This window comes from Asparagus officinalis, chromosome 1 (genome assembly GCF_001876935.1).
Source record: "Asparagus officinalis chromosome 1, Aspof.V1, whole genome shotgun sequence".
NCBI classification, from domain to species: Eukaryota; Viridiplantae; Streptophyta; class Magnoliopsida; order Asparagales; family Asparagaceae; genus Asparagus; species Asparagus officinalis.
In genome coordinates, this window is record NC_033794.1 from 16,393,181 (window position 1) to 16,405,342 (window position 12,162).

Sequence of the window (12,162 nt, forward strand, 5' to 3'; positions counted from 1 at the left end):
CGATCTGTCGCTGCTCTCGGCTATTGGATCCGGGTACGAGAAACATTGGTCGAGTTTGGGTCCATTTAAACACCGGCGGGGTCCACGAGGCGAGCCCAGATGGTGATAGTGAAAATCGAGAAGAAAGAAATTTGGCGGGATTAGGGAGGAGCACGAGCTTTAATGGAAGCAGAGAGGATACAGTGTTCCTGCGGCGCACCGGCAGCGTTTAGCATTCGGGTGTGGGCCGTGGAAACCCGAACGCGACCTGACCCGCTTGTGCCATGGACTTGCGGTGGGAATGAGGCGACCGGCTTCGGAGGCTTCACACGTGTACTGCAGTACAGGCTTGTTTTCGTGTTGTATATTTGCTGTTATTTATATCTTGGTTTCTTCAGAGTTTTGAGATTAGATAATAATGGTAATTTTGTTATGTAGTGGTGTATAGTAGTAGTCTGGCGGTAGATGACAGATTAGTGCAGACTTGTAGTACATTCATGTTGTCCTATTCTTTGATTTTTCTATACATTTTGGTCTCTTATCTATAATTGATCACTTGTTGCGGTATTAGTGTGAAAAAAAAAGCAAAACAAAATAATGGTTCAAATATATTGTTTAGAAATATATCATATATCTTACCACTCAAAACAAAAAAAAAATACAGCAATTGTAGAGTATTTCTATCTAAAAGGTTTTTTGGAGTGGGTAGGCCTAAATATAGGGATTTTTGCATATATACCCCACATGGGGATCTACATTGAGCATACTTCAGTCACTTTGACCCCACTTTGCTCAAGGAATACTTAAGACCCTCACCTTGGTAAACACCCCCCTAAACGAAAAAAATTATCACACTAGCAGGCATTTGACCCCGCTACAAAAACCAAAGAGACCCATGTCCCACTCGACAATGATCAATTGGAAATCCAAAAATAACTAATAGATTCCGTCCATCAAATAACTCACCAATCAGACTAATAATTCCACTAAGAAATTCCAATTGGGCCCACCCCTGTGTCCATCCACCCCCGCCCCTCTTAAAAAAGTCTTACAATCCTTGGGATCAAGGCGAATAATATTTTATTTTTCTAGATCTACTTTTTTTTTTCAATTCTCCACCTCCTTCGCTCATAGGTATATTTTGTTGGGGATTCGAATCACATAATCGAACCCGTGTCCTTCCGGATCTTATGGCTAAGAGTTTAACAAGTAGGAAAATCACCGTAAATAAAAGAAAATTTGTAGGAAAGATAAATAAGAAGGAACACACCAGATTTAACGAGATTCAGCAACATGCTTACGTCCTCGGGAGCCACACCACACAATTCTTTGATTAATTGAAGAAGATTACAATGCTCGCTCGATCGGCCCATGAGTGTCGCTCGACCGGCCAGAACATATCAAGGTATATATAATATCCCAGCCAAAAACAGATTCCCAAATAATTTAGGAAACTGGAAAACCCGCTTTCGGCCGACCGAACCATGGGTGTCGCTCGACCGACCAGAACACCTTCCTGTAATCATCTTCTCGTGCACGTTTTCGGTTGACCAGAGTCCTCATATCGGTCGACCGGCCAGAGCTCGATTATGTGCTTGGATTCCTACAGGTTTTTCGGTAGACCGGACCATCCCTGTTGGTCGACCGGCCAAAGCGAGCTTCTCACGCACGTTTCCTGCAGTCGCTTCGGTCGACTGGATCTCCTCCGTCGGTCGACCGACCTGAGATTTTTCAGCATCACGGATTTGTTTTAGGTTTCGGTCTTCACACTTTCAAAACCAACAATCTCCTACTTGGAGACGAAATCGCCATCAACGAGCTCTCCCGAACTCTTGCCATCTTCGCAAGCATCTTCTCCTACCCAGATAAATCCATTCCTCAATCATCATCATCTCGGCGATCCCGCCGATCCTCCTAGTGTGGCTCCGCCTTCATCTCCTACGCGTGAATGCCAACTAAAGTTGCGCACAACTACAGTTTGTCGATAGTCACTACTTTCGTCAATATATCCGCAGGATTTTGGCTCCCTAAAATATTCTCCAATCGTAACTTGCCGTCCTCAATCAGCGAGCGTATGAAGTGGTATCGTACGTCGATGTGCTTCGTTCTGGTATGATATACTGGAATCTTGACAAGGTGTATAGCACTCTGGCTATCACAATAAAGAACGTCATTCCCTTGCTTCAAACCCAACTCTTCCAGGCAACCGGTCAACCAAATCATCTCTTTGCTGGCTTCAGTCACTGCGACATACTCTGCCTCAGTCGTGAAAATTATTACTATCTTCTGCAGACGTGAGACCCAACTCACTATTGTCAACACTAAGATATAAACATACCCCGTGGTGCTTCGCCTCGTATCATGATCACCAAAAAAATCTGCATCCACGTATCCCCGCAGTACTAACTCCTTCCCCCTGAAATACAATGTCATATCCGTAGTCCCTCTCAAGTAATGTAATATCCACTTCACGGCCTCCCAATGCTGCTTCCTTGGATTGATCGCAAACCGCTCACAACTCCCACTACATAGGCGATATCCGACTTCGTGCAAATCATCACATACATAAGGCTACCAATGGCTCATGAATATGGCATCATGCTCATGTTCTCCTTTTCTGCATCTGTCTTGGGTGATTGCTCCTCAGATAGCTTGAATTGACTTCCAAAGGACGTGCCGACAGACTTAGCATTTTCCATATTGAATCTCTGAAGTACATTCTCGATGTATTCAGCTTGACTCAACTTCAACGTTCCTTCAGCTTCATCTCGACTGATTCGCATCCCAGGAATTTGTTTCGCTGCACCCAGATCCTTCATAGCAAACTCCTTCGCTAACTGCCTTTTTAATTTGTTTCTCCTCTAAACACGGTCCTGCAATTAACAAGTCATTAACATACAATAATAACACGATATAGCTGGACTCGAACATCTTGAAGTAGCAACAATTAATGATCTGAATTGCATCTTCCATAGCCATTGCTCTGCATGAAGTTGTCGAACTTCTTGTACCATTGTCTCGGTGTATGTTTCAAACCGTACAAGCTCTTCTTGAGCTTACACACCATCTCTTCCTTTCCTTCTTCTATAAAGCCAACATGTTACTTCATGTAGATTTTTTCATCCAAGTCCCCATGAAGAAAGACAATCTTCACATCTAACTGCTCAATGAGAGATCTTCTGTAGCTACTAAGCTCAACACCACTCTAATGGTTGTAAGCTTCACAACAGGGGAAAAAATCTCTGTATAATCCACTTCTTCATGCTATTGGAACCGCTTCACGACTAATCTGACCTTATACCTCTTGCTTTCATCACTTTCTTACTAGACCCGGTAGACTCATTTGTTATGTAAGCCTTTCTTCTGTGCAGGTAGCTGAGCTAACTCTCATGTCTCGTTCGAGTGTAGAGAATCCATCTATTCTTGTATTGCATGCTCCCATTGCTGAGATTCACTAACTTGCATAGCCTTCTCATAACACTCTGGTTCACCACTATCTATCAATAATAAATAATTTAGTGACGAAAGATACCTGAGATTCAGTTTGGGTACCTTGGATGACCTCCTAAGCTCCATGCCCTGGGTAGTAGTCTCTGCACCAGGAGTCTTCTCGGTTCTTCGGTCAGAACTAACGTTCTCCTCCATCTGAAAGTCCCTCTAAATCCATGTACTCGGATCCACCTGCATCATTAGTGCTACTCCCACTTCTTTGGTTATCCTAAGCATTACCTTTGTTCTTGTACATTACCTCCTCATTGAATATCACATCCATACTCCTGATAATTTTCTTATTCTTCTCATCCCAAAGACTATACCCGAACTCATCAATACTGTATCCAATGAATGTTTATTTTTGTGACTTAGCTTCTAGCTTATCCCTGACATGGTCACTAATATGAACATATGTCACGCAACCAAATACTCGCAACTGTGAGAGATTAACCTTCTTGCCACTCCAAATCTCTTCTGGAATCCCAAAATCCAATGGAACTGATAGCCAATGATTAATGAGATAAGATGATGTATGCACCGCGTCCACCCAAAAACATTTTAGGTAGATCTGCATGTAAATGCATGCTCCTCGTACGCTATGTTAATGTCATATTCATCCTCTCTGCAACGTCGTTCTGTTGCGGCGTCCCTAAAGTAGTCCTCTCCAAACAAATCTCATTTAGAGCGCAGAACCTCTTAAACTCCTCCAGCTCGTATTGTCCACTGTTGTCCGATCTCAGACACTTCACATTCAGATCTGTCTCGTTTTCTACCATGGCTTTCCACTTCTTGAAGACCCCGAACACCTCTGAATTGTTCTTCATGAAGTATACACACACCTTCCTCAAGTGATCGTCGATAAAGATGACATAGTACGCTGAACAGCCAAGAGAAGACACGCTAGCTGGACCCCATACATTTGTATGAACAAGCTCTAGCTTCTAAGCTTTTGGTGGCCTTCCACTCTTCTGAAAGCTGACCCTCTTCTGATTCTCGTAGATGCAGTCTTCACAAATACCAACCTTCACTGAATCGATGTTAGATAGCTTTCCCTGTGAGTGTAGAACTTCATGCCCTTCTCACTCATGTGTCCCAACCTATTGTGCCACAGATCTGCACTCTTCTTGCAAGGTGCAATTACGAGGGTGTCACTCGCATGTGAAGTTAGGTAGAGTGTTCCGGTTTTGTTGCCTCGAGCGACCACCGTAGTACAGTTGGAGATTTTCCACGAATCCCTGGTGAATATTGAAACATAACCTTTCGTTCCAAGCTAGCCTACCGAAACAAGATTCCTCTTCAGCTTCCGTACGTGTCTGACGTTCTTCATATTCCACTTAGAGCCATTCATCTGAATCTGCATGTCGCCTATTTCAACAATACTGCAAGGCTCGTTGTCCCCCAATTACACTTTCACAAAGTCCCCTGCTACATAGTTCTGAAGAAGCTTCCTATTAGCAGTAGTATGGAAAAAGGCTCTTGCACAAGGATCAAGGCATCTTGCACAAGATGAGCCTCCTGCTCATTCGCATCCTTTTTTGGCGCTTTGCAGACTGAAGACATATGATCCTCCTGGCCGCAGTTCCAGCACTTCCCTTTGATAGGCCTAACCTTCGAGTTCGACCTCTTCTTCTTCGATTTCGACCGATTCCTGTTCTGGTTACCCTTCTTCTGGTTTCGGCCTCTCTGCTCGAGATTTAGGGCTGAACCTGAACCTTCTAATTCAGAAGATTTTCTTCTAACCTCCTCGGATAAAATCATGCTAACAATCTTGCTCACCTTCAACTTCTCCTTCCCCACTGAGTTGCTAATTGCAATCACGCAATCTGCCTAACTATCCGGCAACTGTAATAGAATCAATAGGGCCTACACTTTGTCATCAAACGTGATGTCTACGGAGATAAGTTGATCAACAATCGTGTTAAACACGTTGAGGTGCATCGTGAAGGAGCATCCTTCCGCCATCTTGAGGTTGAAGTGCGTCTTGACGAGATGCACATTGTTTGCGGTTGACGGTTGCTCGTACATCTTCGCGAGCGCTTCCATAAGCCCCACTGTCATCTTTTACTTCAATATATTATGGGTGACTGATTTGACGAGCGACAATCAGATCTGCCCTAGAGCCTTTCGATCCAATATTTCCAGTCCTCGTCTGATTCCTCCTTCTTTCACTTAGCCTTGCCCATCAACAGACGATAAAAATCCTTCTGGTACAGATAGTCCTCCATTTGCGACTTTCAGTAGGCGAAGTCTGACCCATCAAACTTCTCAATCTTCGATTTGCTTTCCTCTGCCATGGCTCTCGTACAAATCTCCTGAACGAAGCTCTGACACCGGTTGTTGGGGATTCGAATCACACAATTGAACCCGTGCCCTTCCTAATCTTGTGCTAAGAGTTTAACAAGTAGGAAAATCACCGCAAATAAAAGAAAATTTGTAGGAAAGATAAACAAGAAGGAACACACCAGATTTAACGAGGTTCGGCAACGTGCTTACGTCCTCGGGAGCCACACTACACAATTCTTTGATTAATTGAAGAAGATTACAATGCTCGCAATTGACCTCTCTCTCTCTAAGATTTCTAATCTCAAAGAGCCGTCAAAACCCTCTTTTTTCGTGTTCTACAAACCCTAAAAACATGTCAAGGTATATATAGTATCCCAACTCAAAATAGATTCCTAAACGATTTAGGAAACTGGAAAAACCGCTTTCGGTCGATCGAACCATGGGTGTCGGTCGACCGAACCATGGGTGTCGGTCGACCGGCCAGAACACCATCTTGTAATCAGCTTCTCGTGCACGTTTTCGGTCGATCAGAGTCCTCGTGACGGACGACCGGCCAGAGCTCGATTCGGGGCTTGGATTCCTATAGGTTTTTCGGTCGACCGGACCATCCCTATCGGTTGATCGGCCAGAACGAGATTCTCACGCTCATTTCCTACAGTCGCTTCAATTGAATCTCCTCTGTCGGTCGACCGACCCGAGATTTTTCAGCCTCGCGGATTTGTTTCAGGTTTCGGTCTTCACACTTCCAAAACCAACATCTTTTGACTTTGCCATAACTCGTTTGCCTTGTCATCCACCCTAATTTCTCCTCCTTCACTTTGGTAAGACCCCTCTCCAACTGCTCCATGCTTTGCCCTTATATTGAGTAATTGTTGCAATTTTATGTATGAAAATTAGGGTTTGGGGGTTTCTATGGTGATATGGCAACTGTAGAGAGTTTTTTTTTTTGCAATAAAGTTTATAAAGAGCAAGTTCCAGAACAAAATTAGTGATGATTGGTTAAATAATTTCTTAGTGACATATATTGAGAAAGATGTATTTGATAGTGTTACTCATAATAATACGATTACGCAATTTATCTTAAAATATGAGAAGGTATTGGGGACAATTGTAACTTTTCTAATTATTAATATAATTATATAGTGACACAACTTCTCAAAAATCCTGGAACAGCCACTGATATACCCTAAAATCTTCAATATTTGTAAAATTACCTCTCAAACCTAGATATTTACAAAGCTACCCTCAAAACTAGTAAGTTGGGTCTTTCCGCTCTAACTTAAGATTGTTGGCTTTTAAACAAGGCAATGCTCTAAATTTCTATAGGTTTGCAATCTTTTTCTATTTAAAAACTAAATTGTTAAGTGAAAGGGGAAGAATAAAATTAGTGTGAGAGAATTGGAGGTAATTTTGCACCTACCAAGATTTGGAGGTGAGTTCCAAAAAAAAAGGAAGAAGAAGAAGAAGAAGAAAAGAAAAATAAAAAAAGGATAAAAGTTTGAATTTGTAGCCAAAAATTTCTTCTAAAGTGTATTAACTTAAACATAAAAATTGGGTTAAAACTTTGCGTTTATAGTAAAAAAACATAGTAAGACTATGGAGTGGGTCAGTTTAAAAGTTGTGTTGCAGCTTCGAGTTTGATGCAGAAAACCAACTCCGAAAGCCGGTGGGTTCAAAAAGAAATGAGGGTAAAGCTTCAGTTTTGTAGCAAAATAAATAATTAAATAAACTCCTATACGCTAAAGTTTTTTCGGTCTATTGTTTATAGTAGTCTAGATCTCTCAAAACTCTTTGGAAGCGGGTTGGGTTGAAAATAATAGACTTTGGGTTTATATGCAATATCCAACTTTAGAAGTAACCCGCTTTAAGATAAACGAGGGTGAGATTTCAGGTTTTTATGCAAAATAGCCCATATAGTAAATTATTTGAGTATAATATAGAAGGGTTACAAACTTACAATGCAAAAAGTTTATAGAAGGGATTTTTACTATGAAAAAAAGGTTCATACCTGTTTAGAACCTGCAGCCATTGTATTTTTGGAAAGAGAAGAGCTATTATGAAAAAATGGGTCTTTTAATCTCTCCTTATATAAAAAAAGAAATTGGTGGAACTCCTAAAAACATAGAAAACAACATGTATTATATTATAAAGACACAAAAAGTTTGCATGTGTTTTATCATAAGTATTTACGTATTGTTTTGTCCTATTAGAAGATGACATGTAGATACTTAATCTTATATTCATCTAAAACTTCTCATCAAAGTAAAATTATTCATAATTAGAAATTTTCATTTATCAAATATTTTATAATCCTTATCAGATTATAATTATTCATATTTAAAAAATATCATAATTGTATATTTAAATATACAAATTAAAGAAGAAACTCATGTAAACAACCTCTGTATATAAAATCATAGATTACTTTTAGAAAAAAACCCCTCAACAACTTTAATTTGGCTAAATACCCATATTGGTATTTTATTTCAACCTCATTTGCCAAGAAGGTATTTTAATTAAAAAAATCGGCGTTAAGGTATTTTAATTGAATAAAATTACCAATTAGTTTTTTTCCTCGTCGGCGACCACTTTTCCGGCGAGAACTCGTCACGTGCGTTGCACGCGGTGGCTTAATCTGTGTTTAAGCTGCTGATGTGGCATTGTTTTTTGACCAACGCGGATCTTAGCTGGGACTCGGGGTGAACTCGACAACGGCGGGGAGTTCTTTGAGCGGAGCTTGGAGCGACATCATAGCGTCGATGGTCTCCGACGGGGAAGAGAGGACGGCGACGACTGACGGTGGTAGGAGGTGGTCGGGTCTCAAGTTGAGGGCGAAGGGAAGCTCGGAGTTGGGCTGGTCGGCGGGAACTTGAGCAGCAACAAGTTCGGCGTGGGGAAGCTCGACAAAGAGAGGAAGAGGGAGGGTCTGGGGGATGAAGGCGGGGAGTGGAGGGAAGAGGAGGAGATGGAGGTGTTGAAGTCGGGCTCACCGTGGTGTTGAAGTCGGGCTCGCCGTGGTGTTGAAGTCGGGCTCGCCGTGGAGGAGAATGGGGTTGCTGTCGTCAGAGCTCGGTGATGGTGAAGGAGGCAGCGGGACAAGGGAGAGTGGCGAGGTGGAGGGGCTGGCCTGAGATGGTCGTGGGGCTGGGCTGCAAGCATGGAAGGGGGGTCGGGTGTGGGGCTCGTCGGGGTTGACGACGAGGGAGAGAGGCGCTGGCTGTTGGAGACGAGAAGGAAGGCAGCGGCGGTTGGATCTGGAGCTTGGTGACGGAGCTTGGGTGGCTGGGGCAGAGGGGGTCGCCGGAAAAGTGGTCGCCGACGAGGAAAAAGACCTAATTGGTAATTTTATTCAATTAAAATACCTTAACGCCAATTTTTTTAATTAAAATACCTTCTTGGCAAATGGAGTTGAAATAAAATACCAATATGGGTATTTAGCCACTTTAATTTGAGAAAACAAACTCAAATTTGAACAAATTGTAGATAACTCCACTCAACTATAAAAAATTGGGATAACTCCTTGAATTTTTCTCATGTAACCCCTCTCAAATATAGAGTGTTTTCCAAGAAACTCCCCTCAACTATTTTAATTTGAGAAACCTCCTCAAATTTGAGCTTATTGTAGATAACCTCCACAAGTTTGAAATATTGAGAAATCCCCAAGAACTCTTCTCATTTTATATCCTGAAAGTTAATATTATTAAGTCTAGCATGCCACATGACAAGTAGGTGACCATGACCAAAATATCCCTCAATCATTAAAAAGAAAATACTCCGATTTTTTAGAATAAAAGAAAGAGTGGAGAAAGAGGGCGAAAAATATTGTAAACTAAAAAAAGTTTTCTTTAACGGTTGTAGGGTTTCTTTAAAACGGAATGGGTTAATTTTCAAAATGGTACTTCAGTTATTTTACATTTTGAAATGACGTCAGGGAGGTTTGGTGAGAAAAGTGTGAAAGATAAAGGGGGCTTTTTGAGACCAAATTTTCAAAGTTGAATGTGATTATCTATAACATGCCCAAACTTTAGAATGTTTTTTCTCAAATTAACATAGTTGATAGGTGGTTTTCTAAGGCATCCACCATAGTTCAAGTGCTTCTTCTAAAAATTAACCCCTAAAATAATATTTAAAGTTGATAAATTAGTCTATCTCTTAAAATATTATTGAAGAATTTTTTTTCCTGTTATTTATTGACTTGATATCATATCTTTACTTATTTTTATAACAAAGGGTTTTGATTCACCCGTGTCTCTCAAAATATTAATAGAACACAAGACACAAGAACAAATATACAACATGTAAATATTTATAAGATAAGAAACTTTTGTATAACACAAACATTTTCTGTGATTTAAAGAAAAAAAACTAGTTACACAAATTACCCAAGATATTATCTCGAATTCTCTCTACTTTATCTGATACTTTCTAATAATCACATTAAAATTCTAATGGGTTCTTAGAATTATTCTAAGATTAAGTATTTGGATTCTTACGATATTTTATTCATATTTTAAAATCACATTTTACTTTTCTAATTAAGTTCAAATTTTAATGCAAATATCACAAGATTGAGGTTTAAGCGCTATATTGTTTTAGATCAAATCAATATGTGAATGTCTTATATCTATCTAACTGCATGTTTTATTTGATTGCTTCACTGTGCACGATTTAACATAGTATACTGTTTAGTTCACACGGAATCTCAAAAGTTTTTATAATAAAATGTCAATGTAAGATGATCTTGTCAACTAGAAAAATCTTAGCAGTACCTACATCGAAGAGATATTTTCATTGTTGTGATCACATGGAGTGTCGATTTTTTATATCTTGTTTTAATTTTTTTGAAATATTATAAAAAAGAGATGTTACAAAGGACAGTTTGATGGTTAAATTATTTAATTTTAAATTTGAAAATTTGAATTAAAAATAACCATGTGCTCATTTGGCAAGCCATTTTTTTCTTTATTTCCATTTATCTTAAAATATTATGGATAAAAGCGAGAAATATTGTAAAGGAGAAGGTGGTGGTTAAATTAACTCTGAATTATAAATTTTAAAATAAAAGTTATCGTACCATAGAAATAAGCAAGCATTAATCACATTCAACTAGCTGACATGTGTCTCAAGCAGACTACACACCGACTTCTCGTCTCGCTTGAAAGCCAAGACCAAATGTGTCCCTTCTCGTCTCCCTTGAAGGTCAAGACGAAATGTGTTGTCTCCCTCGAGGGTCGAGACGAAAGACATGTTTTCTCGACCCTTCCGCAAAGCTGAGAGAGAAGGTGGTCATTCTCGGATCCCTCGCCGATAGTCAATCATCATCACATTAAATGCACGGTCGAAGTCATTATAATATCCATCCAAAAGTCTTAATGACTCATCGAACATTGTCAGCACCATACTTCCCCTATCATCATTGCATCAATCACAAGGGTAACTTGAACCCCACAACGCCGACAACTGCAAAGGCATCAGCTGACTAAGCCAAATGCATGAACTCGGCCAAGATTGCATAAATATCCTTCTCAGCTCGGTATAAATAGGCACATTTCTTATTGACCAAAAGGTACGTAATTTCTGCATAATTAGAGAGAACTATATCAATTTTTTTCTCCCCTTTAAATCATAACTAACTTGATCATCGGTGAAACCACTGAAGAACCCAACTCCGGTCCTCTAACATATTGCATATATGCAAGACTCTCTTCCTAACAAGGGATTAACCATCAAAGGAGATCAGGGAACCCTAAAACTCTCCATAATCCATACTAAATTTCCCCGTTGAATATTTAGATCTAATTTTTAATAATCAATATGCTATAAGTTATTGATATAAACCATTTGTATGCTTATATCCACTAAAAAAGGAGTACTCAAAAAATAGAAAAGAGAATCATCTATTCTAAAAAAAATCTATTGAATTTAATTTAGAAACATATGCATATGACTAAATTAAAGAAGAAGCCTCTAGAGACCTAACATCAAATAAAAAAAATTAGATCGCTATCCTTTAAGCTAATGATGCAGGTTCAGTTTCCGCTACACGCTCCATATTATTTATTCTATATGTAAAAACAAAATCGCGAACAGAACTTTGTAACCTATTCTTTTAAGTACAAAGTTCTAACCAAGTGAGCAATAGAACTGCTTGAACGCAAAGAAATGATATTAAAATAATGAACATATATACAGTAGTTAAGCACTATTCATTCCTACTAACTTTGATATACAATATAAATATAAATAACATTCTTCTAACATAAGTATAAACGTCCATTTATTTACTCCATTTGTAAACAAGCAAGTGCCATAAAAACCTTGTCACCCCCCAATTCTAAAGCTTAAATATTTGAAACGTGACTCGGCCGATAATGTAACCATTCCATCACATTTATACCTCTAGATAAT